This window comes from Temnothorax nylanderi, unplaced genomic scaffold, assembly GCF_030848795.1.
Source record: "Temnothorax nylanderi isolate EJ_2023f unplaced genomic scaffold, tnyl_v1.0 TNYL_tig0080_pilon, whole genome shotgun sequence".
In the NCBI taxonomy this organism is placed as follows: Eukaryota; Metazoa; Arthropoda; class Insecta; order Hymenoptera; family Formicidae; genus Temnothorax; species Temnothorax nylanderi.
In genome coordinates, this window is record NW_027249142.1 from 199,697 (window position 1) to 215,463 (window position 15,767).

General features: G+C 35.2%; 1 protein-coding gene and 1 pseudogene across 3 annotated transcripts in view; one reads left to right on the plus strand and one right to left on the minus strand.

Annotated features, from left to right (window-relative positions):
• Window positions 1–15,767, plus strand: part of Dh44 (diuretic hormone 44) — a 139,398-nt gene that overhangs the window by 500 nt on the left and 123,131 nt on the right. For 2 of the 3 annotated variants that reach the window (XM_071709585.1, XM_071709583.1), the window contains exons 3-4: window positions 905–990; window positions 1,199–1,249. The gene's annotated coding sequence lies outside the window, so the exon portion shown is untranslated. Of the gene's footprint in view, window positions 1–368; window positions 431–904; window positions 991–1,198; window positions 1,250–15,767 lie in introns of those variants that run through there. The other variant, XM_071709586.1, reaches the window with a different exon arrangement.
• LOC139774386 (uncharacterized) overlaps window positions 11,698–15,767 on the minus strand; it is a 39,535-nt pseudogene continuing 35,465 nt past the window's right edge.

Consider the following 15,767-nt stretch of genomic DNA (forward strand, 5'->3'; position numbering starts at 1 on the left):
AACGCTCCAGAGCATTTGTAGCGTCACGTTGACCGTAGCCAGAGACGGTTGGTATGCGACGCTTGGCATTTGTTTTTGTGTGTACGTGTTTGCGCCGTTCAGCCGTGCCGCGCGAAAAAAAAAAGATCGTCGCGTCGTGTTATTCAATTCGTCCCGATGTGTGTACGTGTTTGCGCCGTTCAGCCGTGCCGCGCGAAAAAAAAAAGATCGCGTCGTGTTAACGTGTTATTCTATTTCGTCCCGATAGTCGAATCAGAGCAGCCAACCAAGCGTGCCGTTTTGCGCCGTGTGTAATAATATTACGTCGCGGACTATTTGTCTACGCGACTGATTGATTCCCGCGCCATTTGCGGGACTCGTGAATATGCGCCGAGAAGCCGGTTGTTCGTCGCGCGCGATAGACGCTTCGCGTGGTTTATCTGAGATACAGGTCAGTGCGAGGAGATACTAGATTAACGTCTCATCACGATTTTCTTAATGGTCGCGATGATCATCTTTCAAATAATATCCGAACTCGAACGCGGTACGCGTGATTTAGGTAACAGAGTTTAGTGCACGATGACACAGATAATTACGCGCGATAAAACTTCACAAACGCGCGCCGTTATCGAAGAAATGAAACGCCGCGCTATCACTGACGCATCAACATTCGAACGAGCAGGTATAGTGTTACGAGACGCTCCGCATACCGTCACGTACGTTACTTCCCATCGATTTCTTCTCAAGTTCGCGATAGAGCGTCGGTTCCTTCGATGATTAAACTTTTACGATTAACGTTTTGCACATGTATCGAGACAACAGTAGTTTATCGAAGTAGATACTTCGCGCGAATTTTTATTAGAAGTGAGAACCGCAATGTAATGATGAAGAATTATAAATTACTATTTCATTTACTTTCTTGTAGGAGGAGGACCAGAGGAGAGATCGAGAATAGGGTTCAGGATCAGATCTCCCAGGAGAGGCATCCAGCCCCGGCGGAGCAACTTTGGGGTGAGTATCATTTCTTAAATAAAATTAATAGTTCTTTCCCATTTATTCTAATAATTTTATTTTGATAATTTAGAAATTCGAAAAGTAGATAATAGTATCAGTAAATATCTCATTGAGAGATGAATTAAATGAGTGTAAAAATTATCTTTTGTAATGTTGATTATTTTGAGCGCCTCTTTAATTTGAATCTTCTGTTTGTATGTTACAGTATCATCGTAGCATCGTAGCTGAATGACTCCGCCTGTTGCGCATCGGCTCGGTGAGTCAGACATTTTTTTATTTGAGGTAACGAATCTACGAGAAATTAAATCAAATATAGAGTAAATGTATCTTGGTATAACATGTCGAATTACGACAGTAAATTGTTGTATAAAATTATTATATAACGGATCTCGTAGATCTATTGCCTTAAAATGGATGGGCTAAAAAATTGATTACGGCAAATATTTAATCTTGGTTCTTAATCATCTGTCTGTTTATCAATATATTGTGCGACTGTGCTTGAGGAGATACTCGCACACTTCGCACGCATGAAGATCGCAAAGTAGAGTAATCATCATTGTTATAAATAATATCATACGAACTAATTCTCCATAAAGAACTCTAAGAAAAAATTTTATATTTACAAAATCTTTATCATCGATGACTGTATGTACAAGGTTATTTCTTATACATGGATCTACGTAACGAGAACGTAACGAGATTTAAAGCATTGGGTAAAAAGAGGAAGAGAAATAATAACGAAAGAAAGAAGGAAGGAAGGAAGGAAAGGTATTTAAAAGAATAAATAAACGAATTTTAATTCTTTTTTATTTTTTTCCTTTTGGATGTATCAAGATTGTTTTTCAAATACGAGATTTAAAGCATTGGGTAAAATCAGTCTCTCGATTGATTGCCGTCGCGCCGTGGCTTGCTACATCTCGTGAGGGGCTGTCATCGCGGAGTGTGAACGTTTTGACAGTTTGAACGTTAGCGTAATGTCGTGTGAGTATAATAGTGTGACGTAGTAAAAATTAAGTAATAGTAGTAAAAAGTTAAATTATAATAAAAAGTATAAAATTTAAAAAGCTAAATAGCACGCGCGCAGCGCGCGTCTGTGAACGGTCGTTATCGAAAAATTTCAGATAAGTTTCAGATAAATTCTATATAATGTTTTTATTATAATTTTTTATATTATTTTTAATATTTTATTATTTTACATAAGATACTTTGTGTTATCTTTTTATTTCAGTTATTAACGATTTTCATGAATGTTGCTAACGATATGTTTCATGTACAAATGTTTTGTGCACACAACGATAGTGAGTAGGTTACTACTGTATAAAGTTACATAAAGATACGTATATAAAGAGAGAAAAATATTTAATATATGCATGGCCGGCAATCTTGAAATCTGAGATGACGTTTGAGAATTATTGAAAAGAGACGACAGCATATTATACGTACGTATGCGCTCAGTGTAGATAGTGCGTTCAGGGGCCCGATCCTCTAACGAGAAACGTATGCGTAAACTCTGCGTAAATTATACAAAATATGTCAGAAATTAGGTTGGTGCTATATACATATACAATAATAACTCAAAGATAACAAATAAACAATATCACTATGCTGACATTTATAGGCCTACAACGTGTATTCAAATACTACAAAGAACGATTGATTGTTGTCTAACAGAAACTTTTATTAATTATTATTAATTTATTAACTATTATTCATCTACGTAATCAGTGGATGGCAGATTTGAGAGTTGTCCTATATAGATTTTATTAAATAGAGCTATTCAATTGAAATATCTATAAGAATTATGTATAAATCGTACATTTTATATATCTACCTCGAATTTCTGCAATACTAATGTCAAACAAATAAATATTTAATCTAAATTTCTGAATTGTCTATATCTATGATCCATGAAAAAACGTGAAAATAAGGGATTCATATTTATTTAAATTATATTTACGAAATAATTAGAAATAATCATTGTTACGATTTGAGAGGCACATTTATGATCAGAATTGCAAATAAGCATTAATAATCCTTAATATTAAAATAATTTTTGATTGTGTACTTACTCATCTCGACTCTGGATTCTTGTGGAATGTCTTCTTAAATGTTTTCGTAAATGTGCAATATTTGATAAGAAAGACACTGCTTTGGCACAATTATTACATTTTGCCTTATATTCCGGTAACTCCGAGTAATATTGTTTTAAGTCGTCAGGTAGTGTGAGAGTGTCATCATCGAGAGATATTCCATGTACATTTAATAAGTGTGCTCTAAATATTCTTGTGCAGTCTGTTGGATGAGATACCTTAATTTCTTTTTTACAGGTCGTGCACTTTACCAGCGTAGGTTTCAATTCCTCGAAATAATTCAAAAACTTGCTGCGTTTTTTTCTCGGTACCATAACTATTCTGTAATACATATTGTCTGATATTAAATGTGGTACAGTGATTTCCTCAACAAGCGTTTGTAGAATTTCTCACAAAGGCCATAAAGAGGCATGGTTTACTTATTACGATGTATGTTTTTATACGAATATATAGTTAAAATTTGCATAATTATCAGATCGCGTACAGATCTCCAAACATATCTTTATCAAAGAAAGGTAAAAAACGCACCAAGTGTACGTGCATATTTATGATCAAAATTGCAAATAAATATTATATGGATGCCCCGATAAAAACTCTTATTCGCTCAATTTTCTTTATCTATTGATTGTTTTGTCATTACATTTATTTCATAATTTTTGGTATTTTAATAATTTTTTGATTGTGTACTTACTCATCTGGACTCTGGATACTTGTGGAATGTTTTCTTAAATGTCTTCGTAAATTTGCAACATTTGTTAAAAAAGATACTGTTTCGCCGCAATTGTTACATTTTGCCTTATATCCCGGTAATTCCGAGTAACATTGCCTTAAATTGTCAGGTAGTGTGACAGTGTTATTTTCGAGAAATATTCCATGTCTCTTTAAATGTGCTCTGAATATTGTTATACGGTTTGATGGACGAGATATCTTAATTTCTTTTTTACAGGTCGTACACTTTACCAGCGTAGGTTTCAATTCCTCGAAATAATTCCACAACTTGCTGCTTCTTCTCGGTGCCATTATAATTGTCCTGTAATACAGATTGTCCGATATTAAACGTGGTACAGCGATTGCATCAACAATAAGCGTTTGTAAAATTTGTCACAATGGACAAAAAGAGGCATGGTTTATTTATTAGGATGTATGTATATATATGTGGATATATAGTTTAATTTTGTCTAATTACCAGATCGTACATATGTATAAAACTTATATTCTTCAAAAATAGAATAAAAAACGCGCCAAGTGTACGTGCTCCATACAAAATCTTTATTAAAGTAAGAAAATTTTGATCTAATTTGGTCTTATATTGCCATTTGTACTTTTTACCACAAAAGCAATAATTTCAAACGGTTTGCGCCAAGTAAATATAATAAATTAGTAACATCTGGTTTTCTTAATGATGTTCTTTTATTATACTTGTTGTATATTTGTTCTTTTTTAAAACAACGATATACAACCTGTTCCGGTTTTTTATTATTTAGATTCACACATAAAAAACACAAGTGTTTTGTATCATGTCCACTTGGCCCTTCTGTTGTCATTGTTTTTGTAGTAAGAAATATTAGTGAAATTATATGACCAAATTAAATCAAAATTTTTTTCAATAAAGATTTTGTATGGAGCACGTACACTACGCGCGTTTTTTTTTACCTTTTCTGAAATTGGTATGTGTTCTGTAGAGAAAAAGTTCAATATCCAAAATGGTCTGGTAGGCCAGTCATATTAGACTAATTTAGGGGGTTAACCTTCCAATTAATGTTCCCAGGTTGCAACCACCATGAATCGCTTTGATTTGAGGTGCTCTAAGTGAGATTTATTTTGCTTTGCAAAATTAATGCGCAATAAAAAGTTATTAACAATATTATCAACAAAGAACGCGATTTCTTTTATTTTTTCTCAAATATCTCGAAAACTAAGCAAGATAGGGTTACTAACTATACGCACCTTCTTTGTAGAGCGTAAAATTATCTACAATAATGATCTGAACAATATTTATCGTCAAGTCAGTCGCTTAGCTTGCACGCGCCGTCAAAGTCCGAGACTCGGATCTCGAAAACCCTCGATTTCGTCGTTTTTATAATGTTGCGCCGGTGATTTTTTTCCGTCATTTAAAATGGAATTAAAATCTTAAAAAAATCACATATTATCTGAGAACGACAAAGAATACTTTTCATGGTGTAACCGATTTTTTAGAACCTTTTTCTTTAGTTTGTAGCTATGTAAGCAAAAAATTTTAATTTTTTGGAATAGTCTTAGTTCTTCGCTGTTTTCAGGCCTTAGAATTTATTTGAGACAAATTTTATCATATGCATCTTGTTGTGGACGAAATTTCCAACAAAAATGGACCCTTGTATTTTTTTCGTACGACGAACGCTGATTTTTTTATTGACACGCAAAGTTATCCAATATTGCGCACAGGTCGGATAACGCTTTTTTTTACACTAAAATAATTATTTTTCATTAAAATTTATGTGATTTTGTGCATCATTATTGAACCATATCGCAAGAAACGGCTTTGCAATATGGTTCAATAATGATGCGAAAAATCACGTAAATTTTAATGAAAAATAATTATTTTAGTGTAAAAAAAGGGTTATCCGACCTGTGCGCAATATTGGATAACTTTACGTGTCAATAAAAAAATCAGCGTTCGTCGTACGAAAAAAATACAAGGGTCCATTTTTGTTGCAAATTTCGTCCACAACAAGATGCATACGATAAAATTCATCATTAAATAAATTCTAAGGCCTGAAAACAGCGAAAATCTAAGACTATTCCAAAAAATCAAAATTTTTTGCTTGCATAGCTACAAACTAAAGAAAAAGGGTCTAAAAAATCGGTTACACCATGAAAAGTATTCTTTGTCGTTCTCAGATAATGTGTGATTTTTTTGAGATTTTTAATTCCATTTTAAATGTCGGAAAAATATCACCGGAGCAACATAAAAAAAACGATGAAATCGAGGGTTTTCGAGATCTGAGTCTCGGACTTTGACGGCGCGTGCAAGCTAAATGACTGACTTGACGATAAATGTTGTTCAGATCATTATTGTAGATAATTTTACGCTCTACAAAAAAGGTACGTATAATTAGTAACCCTATCTTGCTTAGTTTTCGAGATATTTGAGAAAAAATAAAAAAAATCATGTTTATTGTTGATAATATTGTTAATAACTTTTTATTGCGCATTAATTTTGCGAAGCAAAATAAATCCTACTTAGAGCACCTCAAATCAAAGCGATTCATGATGGTTGCAACCTGGGAAGATTAATTGGAAGGTTCGATGTCTAATATGACTGGCCTATGACAGTTGTTTATACACTTCCAGTATATAAGAATAATAACGAGGTTGGCGATCAACATCATATTATTCTTTAGAAATTGGTGTACGTTGAATTTTGTGTTAGTCATTATATTTGCAATGTAAGTTTTTATGATACCTACCAAAGTTGTTCATATTTATTTATCACTTTAATTTAAAAATCTATTCTATGGAACAACGTACATTGACTACTTCACAATACGCATTCGCATTTTGTATAAATGTTGTTTTTAGCCAACCTATCTGCTCGGCATTTTTTAGTAAAAGTCATCTTGTTTTGCCACAAGCATTAACCTTTTCGCTCCTAACGTTGCTAGCCGGCATCCATGTGACATTCGTAGATACTAGCGCCGGCTATAGCAGGCATAGCCGTATTGGTACTAACTTTGCTTGTAGCGTATTAAATACGAAGTTTAAAATAATAATAAAATATAATTTTAAAATATAATTTTGTACTTATGTAAATCCCGTTTTACTTTTATGCTTAAAAAATTATATATCTTTAATGCAACGAGTTAAAACAGTGGAGTCATAGCACTTCTTCACTCCAAGGCGAACGCCTGGCGGCCTATGCTGCCGTACCTCATAATCGCTATTCGGCCAACGCCACCATAGCAAAAAGGTTAAATGCTTTGAAATAAAGTGTCGCCCTAGATGTGTGTTAAAATTAAAACTCCTGGACCCGTGTGTAGTTCGATTTTTGGATATGATCGCAATTATCAGACTTTTTATTTTGTTTAACTTTGTTTGTCATAATATTATTTTATTTTCTTGTTTCTTTGTTTTTATAAAATATTTATTATATTTAGCAAAACTGTTCTATAAAAAATTTAAATAATCATTATTGTTTATTGAATTATGTCGACGCATCGCCGCGTTCTGTATAATTTTTTAATAAAACTTAGTCTTTAATAAAATTAATGTATAATTAACAATATATTTTATATTACAAATGTAAATCAGCATTTAAATTTTCAAAATATTTTTAGATTTTGCAGAAATTTTTTATAGAACAGTTTTGCTTAATATAATAAATATTTTATAAAAACAAAGAAACAAGAAAATAAAATAATATTATGACGAACAAAGTTAAAGATTTTTTAAATATAAAATTTTTTCTTAGAGTTTTTTATGGAGAATTAGTTTGTATGATATTATTTTTCGTGAATAGAGAGATAAGAACAAAAAAGATATTGTGTTAAGTGTACAAAAGAAAGAAATATCCGTAAATAAGGAAAAATTATTAATTAATTAGGATGTGTTTACCTATCTTTTCCACATATTTAGCCAAGATTAAATATTGTATAAATCGTTGCAAGTAAGCAATATATGGATATATTTAGACGGTTTTAGTATGTATAAATATAAGTATGAATAAAAAAGATATAAGCAATATTTAAATAAATTGTGTGGTCTTGAATAAATGAACTGCAGTAGGTTCGTCGCGTCACACGTTTGTTTCGGGAATACTGTATATTTTCCTAAAGTTGAAATGACTGTATTGCTTTGTACTTGTAATTCGAAAGGTACATTACCAGTATTAAATTGTTTATTTTTGGGTGGTCTGGCTTTACGCCATCCAAATATATAATCTACATATAGATTAATATAGATATAATTTTTACAATTGATATATAATTACATAGTTACAATTATAGAATTTTATAGAGGAAAGAAAGATGGTAATGTGAACCCTCGCTAATAATACGCGCTTCTACTTAAAATCATATTATAATTGATGTCATCTTTTGCAAAAGGTTTTTAATTTAAATTTAAAACATTTTTCTTTAAAAAAATATGCTAAATTTTTTATTCAAAAATGGCAATTTTACAAGTTTATAAGTAAACCTGATATTTATTAACTTTGATTAATAAATTATCGTTTGCGATTATATATTTGAATATAACTAAAAGGTAAAGAATTATATCAAGAAAACAAAATAAGGGCCTACATTATCTTTTCCTTTATACAATTTACAATTATAAATTATTAAATTTTTCAATTTTATTTAAAGTAATACACAGTAATAATAAATACTTGGGAATACTCAAATTATTGAACTAATAAACGCCGATTTTACCTTAATCTTTTGCAGCCTATCCATCTATTTTTAATTGACAAATTGGTTTTATGCTACATATGTAATATAACGTGAGATTTTGAATAATCTAAATATTTCGTCGAAAAATGTTGAAACTTTTTAAATTATTTTTAAGTTGATCGTATTTTCGTGGTTGCGAAAACCGACATATTGTTACGAAGTGACAAAATATATTTTTGCGAAATTCCGAATTTAAAAATATCACCTACTAAAAAAATTAAAATTTGGATTATATTTTACCATGCTTTTGATGGAACGTTTTTGTGAATTTTGTGTAATATAAAATATTTGTTAAACAAATTCTTAAATCACGTCCCGCTTTAAACATGTTAAATCTGCTATGAACGATCGGAAATAATAATCATAGTCGGCAATGGTGAACTTGGTAATAGTGTAACTCGATAAGCGGCGATGCGAGAGACAAAGTGGCAAAAAAAAAATCAGTTGCACGGTCGACACTCGAAATCCGACCGATGGTCGGATGACAGGAAATCTTGGATCGGATGACAGGATCCAAAGACAAACCAACTCAGCATCTGAATATTAACGCTGGTCGGGCAATAAAGCCTTGTGTCCACGATGCTAGAACTGTGTCCGAGTTTCGGTTTAAGCCAATGAAACTGCTACTTTTCTGTAAGAGCTGCAAGTTGATTGGCTTAAACCAAAACTCGGACGCAGTTCTAGCATCGTGGACACCGGGCTTAACACAACCAACCTGGAGACAACCCGATTCAGCAACAGACCCGCTGAAATAAAAGCGAACGAGAGAACGAATACGCGGGCAATTTTTTTATCAAACGCGCTCGAATCACATCGCCGTTTATCGCGTGCGCTAAATAAGTTAAGACCTTCGTTCGATTTGAAATCAATTGGAGTTTATTTCAATTCAAGTTTATTAAAGTTTTATATAAAATAAAATATGGTGATTTCTCGACCGACTCCTCGTGAAAGACAAATCCCCTGTGCCGGTCCGGCACAACAATTTGGTGGCAGCGGTGAGATTCGCCATCTCAGGAGTCAGAGAAACTAACCAACGAAGAAACCTGCAAGATAAGCGAATTTAAGACAGTGAAGCAAATTCTAAGAGGAACAGCGTAAGTCAGATCCAGAGCGAGAAATATATCCGGTAACAGCCGACGAGTGGGACAATCAGTGAAATCCGAGAAGGCGCGTTGACTTACCGTAACGTGACTCTCTAGCTAGCAAACAGGCTAAGTAAGTAGCGTTACTGTAAGTCCGTATCGTTTAATTTAATTAAATGTTTTATCAATGAATACACATTTTGAAAACTTCTGCTGCAATTTTACATTTTATTCGGTAATAAAGCAAAAATTGCATTTTATATTTCAAGTAAATAAGCTAGCAATATTAAACTTGCAGCAACTCTTGTGTCTAAAATTAAGAGGTTTAAAAATAAATGTCAAGAATAAGCTACTAGCAAAAAATTATTAAAAAGAACTTACCATCACTACTTTGTGAGTCGTATTTCTTAAATAAATTAGTCGCAATCATTTTTTAAATTGATTAATATATATTCTATAACGTCTGTAATAAATTTTATCCACGTTTCTATATTTAATGATTGCTCTGTCAGTCTTTTTAAATATCAAAGCAAGACGATCTATTATGAGTTATGTCTCTCTCTCAGTGCATTTCAACTGTTTTCCAAGGAACTTGATGTTCCTCCATTCACTCTAAACTGTGTCGGGCAGTTTATTATGATAATTATGATATTTATGATAATTATCAATAAACTATTTATACATATTATAATAGATGATTATACAAGTATATGTTATATATCATCTCAATCATCAGAGAATTTATAATATATATTACTCGCGTGTTATATATTAATTTAAATGGTGGGGAATTAATAATGTTCACAAAAGTATCTTCTTTTTTACTATTTTTATTCAAAGAATTTATAAATATCAGGAGACATATAGTTTTGCGTTTTATGCTAAATTTATGCTGAGTCTTCTAGCACGCAGCGCGCGCTAACGCGCACGCTTTCCATGTCCATATATTTCCCGTTATATTTATTTTAAAATATTCATCCCATAATGCAAATTTTAATACTCGTCTCGGGTTTACAAATTAATTTCGTTTCGGATCTACATTATCGCGTTACAGCGGAAGCACTCTTCGGATTGACACCGGCATTCGCTAACACGCACCGTCTATTTTGCACGAAGTCGTCATCTGTGGCCAGATCAGCCTCGGGAAAATAAAATAAAATAAACTTTATCAATTCTTTCACCTCGGGTATGAAAGGGTCTTCCTCTTGTTCATAACCGTCATAACCGTCATCAATGTTATGACTACGGCGTAGAGTACTAACAGATCGTCAGTTTTGGTCAGCTTCGCTTGAACAGCGCGCTTGAACAAACTGTCATTTTTGATCAGATTCTCTTTGACCTCGATGTGGATTTGACTTTGCTTAGGTGAATATATTATATCGTGAGCGTGTATCTCACGTGATTTGGGCGGGCGTTTGACTGATCGATTTCCCGACTGCCTGATTGCCTGTTTCTTCATGGTTTATATTCTACTTCGGCAATTGCATTTTGCTCGATCGGGTTGCAGCGTCAATGCAACCTCAGGTTTTTTGACAATCAGGTCGATTTCTAAATCGAGATCGATTTGTCAAGATATTGGTTGCATCGGGCAACCTCATCGGACTGTTAGGAAATCAGGCCGATTATTAAATCGGAGTCAAGCTGATTTCCGAATTTTTTAAGTGATTCCCTAATCGCGTACGGCTTACAACAGCAGCGACAAGAATACTTGGTAGTTCACTGTTGCCAGCGACAGCTTTGAATAGGAGTTCTGGAAATTAAAGGATATTTGAATTTAATTAGATTGGTGAATTCAAATTTAAATTACTTTTATTTAGGGAGAATATTGGATGATAATTTCTCATAATTTCCTCACCTTTAACAAAATTTACACGATTTATTATATTTGTACAAACTATAATTTACGTGTTTTATGTATTTCATACGTAATCAAATTGAACAAATTCTATATAAACCGAAACATTCGGTCTAAATTTGGAAATTATAATTAAAGCGTTATGTGTACGTTTATAAATCTTACAATTTTGTGATATTATTTATAAATACTTGCAAAACAGCCAACAGCGGAAGCCTTGAATACCTTGAAGCCATTATACGATTTAAGGGTTAATTAAAATACTGTTGAATGACACGTTCTCGTATTTCGTTACCATTTACATTTCTTATATCGTTCAATCCCATATTTCTTTCCTCTATGTCCAATTTGTCGTAATATATCTCAGGCTGCGGTATGTTATAAAATTTGGCTATGTTTTGAACAACGCAGCAAGCATTAACAATGAGAGCTGAAATTGTTTATAACATAAAATTAATATAACTATTGGTATTACATTAGTATTTACAAGATGCAATTGGTATATAAATCTTAGCTGAAAATTCTGGTGAATAATGCAATGCTCTCTCCTTTCTTAGACACCTCCATCGTCCCTTTAACATCCCAATAGCTCGTTCTATACATGACCGAGCTCTTACATGAGCATTAGTGTAACGAGCCGAAGGTGATCCTTCTGATTGTCTTAGTTTTGGTGTCAATAAGTACGGTAACAAAGGATATCCGGAATCACCTATAATATTAAAATCATGCTATGCATATATCAACGATATAACACTTCTATCTGTATATCATATAATATTTCCTTTGCCTCAGCGCTTTTGGTCGTCTTGGAGTTGAACGCTCCTGGTTCAGGTGTCGGTTTGCACTCTCAGTGCATGTTGAGCTACCCTAATGGCGGTTGTCAATGGAGTGATAGCTTCATTAGTATGAGAAAAGTCCTCCCAACACCCAGCACACCAAAGCAAAAAATCCACACTACCAAGTATCTGTACATCCTTGGACTCTATCTTTTCCAAAAGGTCTCTGTGTTCTTTCTTTAGAGCATGAAAATTTGCTCGGTTTTCCAGCATATAATCAATCTCAGAGGTTAATAGAGCTGATGACAAATGCCTATCTTTCCTGAAAATTGGATGTTTTATCTGTTCAAATTGAACATCTGGATATTCTTCTTCGTCCATTTCGATAGCTTGGTTGTGTGTCCGCGCCCGGCCGGCGCGGAGCTGCCGGCTGTCACCGGCATGACTCTCTTAAGGACGTTCTCGTGATTTTCACTTTCTACAGATTTCCTTAAAATTTAGTGTACAGCTTGATGGCAGCACTATCCATAACATGTTTAATTTTTAGAAGTCTCAGCCTCACCGAATTAGAGATATAGAGCTTCAAAGTTTCATTATTTAACACGTAACCCCTATACTGAGGCTTCACAAAAGTAACGTTTTCATTGATTGTAGACGGAATTTTCTACAGATTTCGTCCAAAAACTAGTATGTGGCGCACATTAATATTATAAATATTTTAAAAAAGATCAAGGAAGCCTAGCCTCACCGTTACTGAGTAATCTTAATCTAAAGTCTGACGCGAGCAGACGACGGCGGCGGCGACGGCAACACTGCGCATGCTCTCTCCGACGTAAGCTAGTGTCGCGTATACAGATAGAGCGTCGCTATGTGTGCGCGTACAACCATAGCAAAAAGTTCCCCTCTCCAAAGAGGCACTGCGTACAGCAGTCTTTCTCGCCCGGCGCGCGGAACTTTTGAGAGGGATTATACCAAGAGAACGTCCTTAAGGTAGCTCCCGGGTGGCTACCTTACCGCGTTCGCAGACGTCGGCTGCATTCTCCCCGTCAGCTGCAATTGTCGGTTTACCGCACACTTGCAGCTTTTCCTCAAACTTGCAGCCGGCTGTCGCGATTTCGCGTTATACGCTTTCCGTCGCTTTGCCAATCGCTCGGCGTGCTCCTCCTGAAAGAGGTCCTTCGTGCGACGTTTCGCGATTTTTGCCGCTCTCCGTTCGCGTGTTCTGTGTACGGCGAGCAAAATGCTTTGCTCTCTTTGGTAGCGTATGCATATACGGCTTGAACTATCACGGTCGCCTGGGGCATTACCGTCCCCTTCGTCGTCGTCGTAGTGGGTGTCATCGGTAAATTCCTCTTCCCGAAACGTTAACGTATCGCGAATTTCCTCCCGCGCTCTCTCGTCATTGTACTCGCTGTCCCCGGGCTCGAGTCCGCTCGGTCCCGGCTCTGGCGTCGGTTGTCGCACCGGTGATTCCTCCCGTATGGCGGTTATCGCCGTCTGTGTCTTGCTCAGGGGGTCGCGTTCCGGCGAACAGCCCGGCTTCTCCAGTCCGTACTCGTTCAGGTATTGCGGCCGGAATTTTACCCTCTTGTATACCTCGGGATCGCGCTCTGTAAATCCTACTATGTACGGCAGGTCGCACTGTATTCCCATGCTATTTGTCGAACCTTGTGATGGCGGTTGTGCGGGTGGTTCTGGGTTGTGCGGGTGGTTCTGCCCCAGCCTCACAAGAGGCATTGGCGGGCGTGACATCATTCTTTTCTTTATCTTGACAATGAGAGATACATTAAATATATATTTATATATTATATATAATACATTAAATATTTTTGTACTTACACAATTACCTTCACATTTGCACCTTTTGCGCATTTTACTTTATTTTTAACGCATTTGCATTTTTTGTTGTGTTGACATGACAAATTTTTACACCTGCAAGTTTCTCTTGTTTGATCGGTTGGCATTTTTACGCGAGTGATTGTGAATGTGGGCACAGAGGCACAGAGATTGATAGATATTTTAAACTGTGTCGAGCGGTTGAACGAGACGCACCGTCACTGTCAAACCGTTCAATGACAAGTAATGACAAGTAATGACAACACCGAAAATTCTTCAAACTTGGTAATGAGATATTACCGCACTGTTTCGAGTGGAAAATTTCTCGTGTGTGGAATTGGCTATTTGTCGCACAAAAAACACGCGCGTAATGGGCCACTTTCCACGCACGTGTGATATAAAATAGTGTGTGTAACACGTGCGGGTTGATAATTGGACACGCGTGCGGGTGATCGCACTCGCCTTCGGCTCGTGCGTCCACTCCGCACTCGTGTCCAATTTTCAACTTCCCGCACTTGTTACACAAATAACTATTACTTACAATACAAAAACATTTGCACCGTTCGGTGCATTTTTCCTTACTTTTCACGCACTTGCATATTTTATTATTCCCACATGCTGTTTTTACGCATCTGCAATAATCACGCATTTTGCAGAGCACAGAGATTATCCGGGGTGCGTTCCACTTAACGCTCGCAACGCTCGTGGAATCAGAACCGTCACACCGTTCAATGACAAAGTAATGACAAGTGTGACAAGTCATGATCCGATATCCGTTGTATATACACGGATAAATACAAAAATGTATTTATAACACATTAATTAAATATTTATACTTACATTGCGGCACTCGTATTCCTTTTTGTGGCATGTGCATTCCTTTCTGCATTTTAATTTATCGCGCGCGCATTTACATTTATTCTCACAGCCAGTCTTGCAACGACAAACGTTTCAGACTTTATTTGTTCTTTTCTTTTTACTGCGTGTATTTGTTCTTTTCATTTTACTGCGTCAGTCTTGGTAAGCTCGATCGCTTAAACAGCGCGCTTGAACAAACTTTCATTTTTGATCAGATTCTTTTTGACCTCGATGTGGATTTGACTTTGCTTAGGTGAATATATTATATCGTGAGCGTGTACCTCACGTGATTTGGGCGGGCGTTTGACTGATCGATTTCCCGACTGCCTGATCGCCTGTTTCTTCATGGTTTATATTCTACCTCGGGAATTGCACTTTGCTCGATCGGGTTGCAGCGTCAATGCAACATCAGGTTTTTTGACAATCAGGTCGATTTCTAAATCGAGATCGATTTGTCAAGATATTGGTTGCATCGGGCAACCTCATCGGACTGTTAGGAAATCAGGCCGATTATTAAATCGGAGTCAAGCTAATTTCCGAATTTTTTAAATGATTCCCTAATCGCGTACGGCTTACAACAGCAGCGACAAGAATACTTGGTAGTTCACTGTTTCCAGCGACAGCTTTGAATAGGAGTTCTGGAAATTAAAGGATATTTGAATTTAATTAGATTGGTGAATTTAAATTTAAATTACTTTTATTCAGGGAGAATATTGGATGATAATTTCTCATAATTTCCTCACCTTTAACAAAATTTACACGATTTATTATATTTGTACAAACTATAATTTACGTGTTTTATGTATTTCATACGTAATCAAATTGAACAAATTCTATATAAACCGAAACAT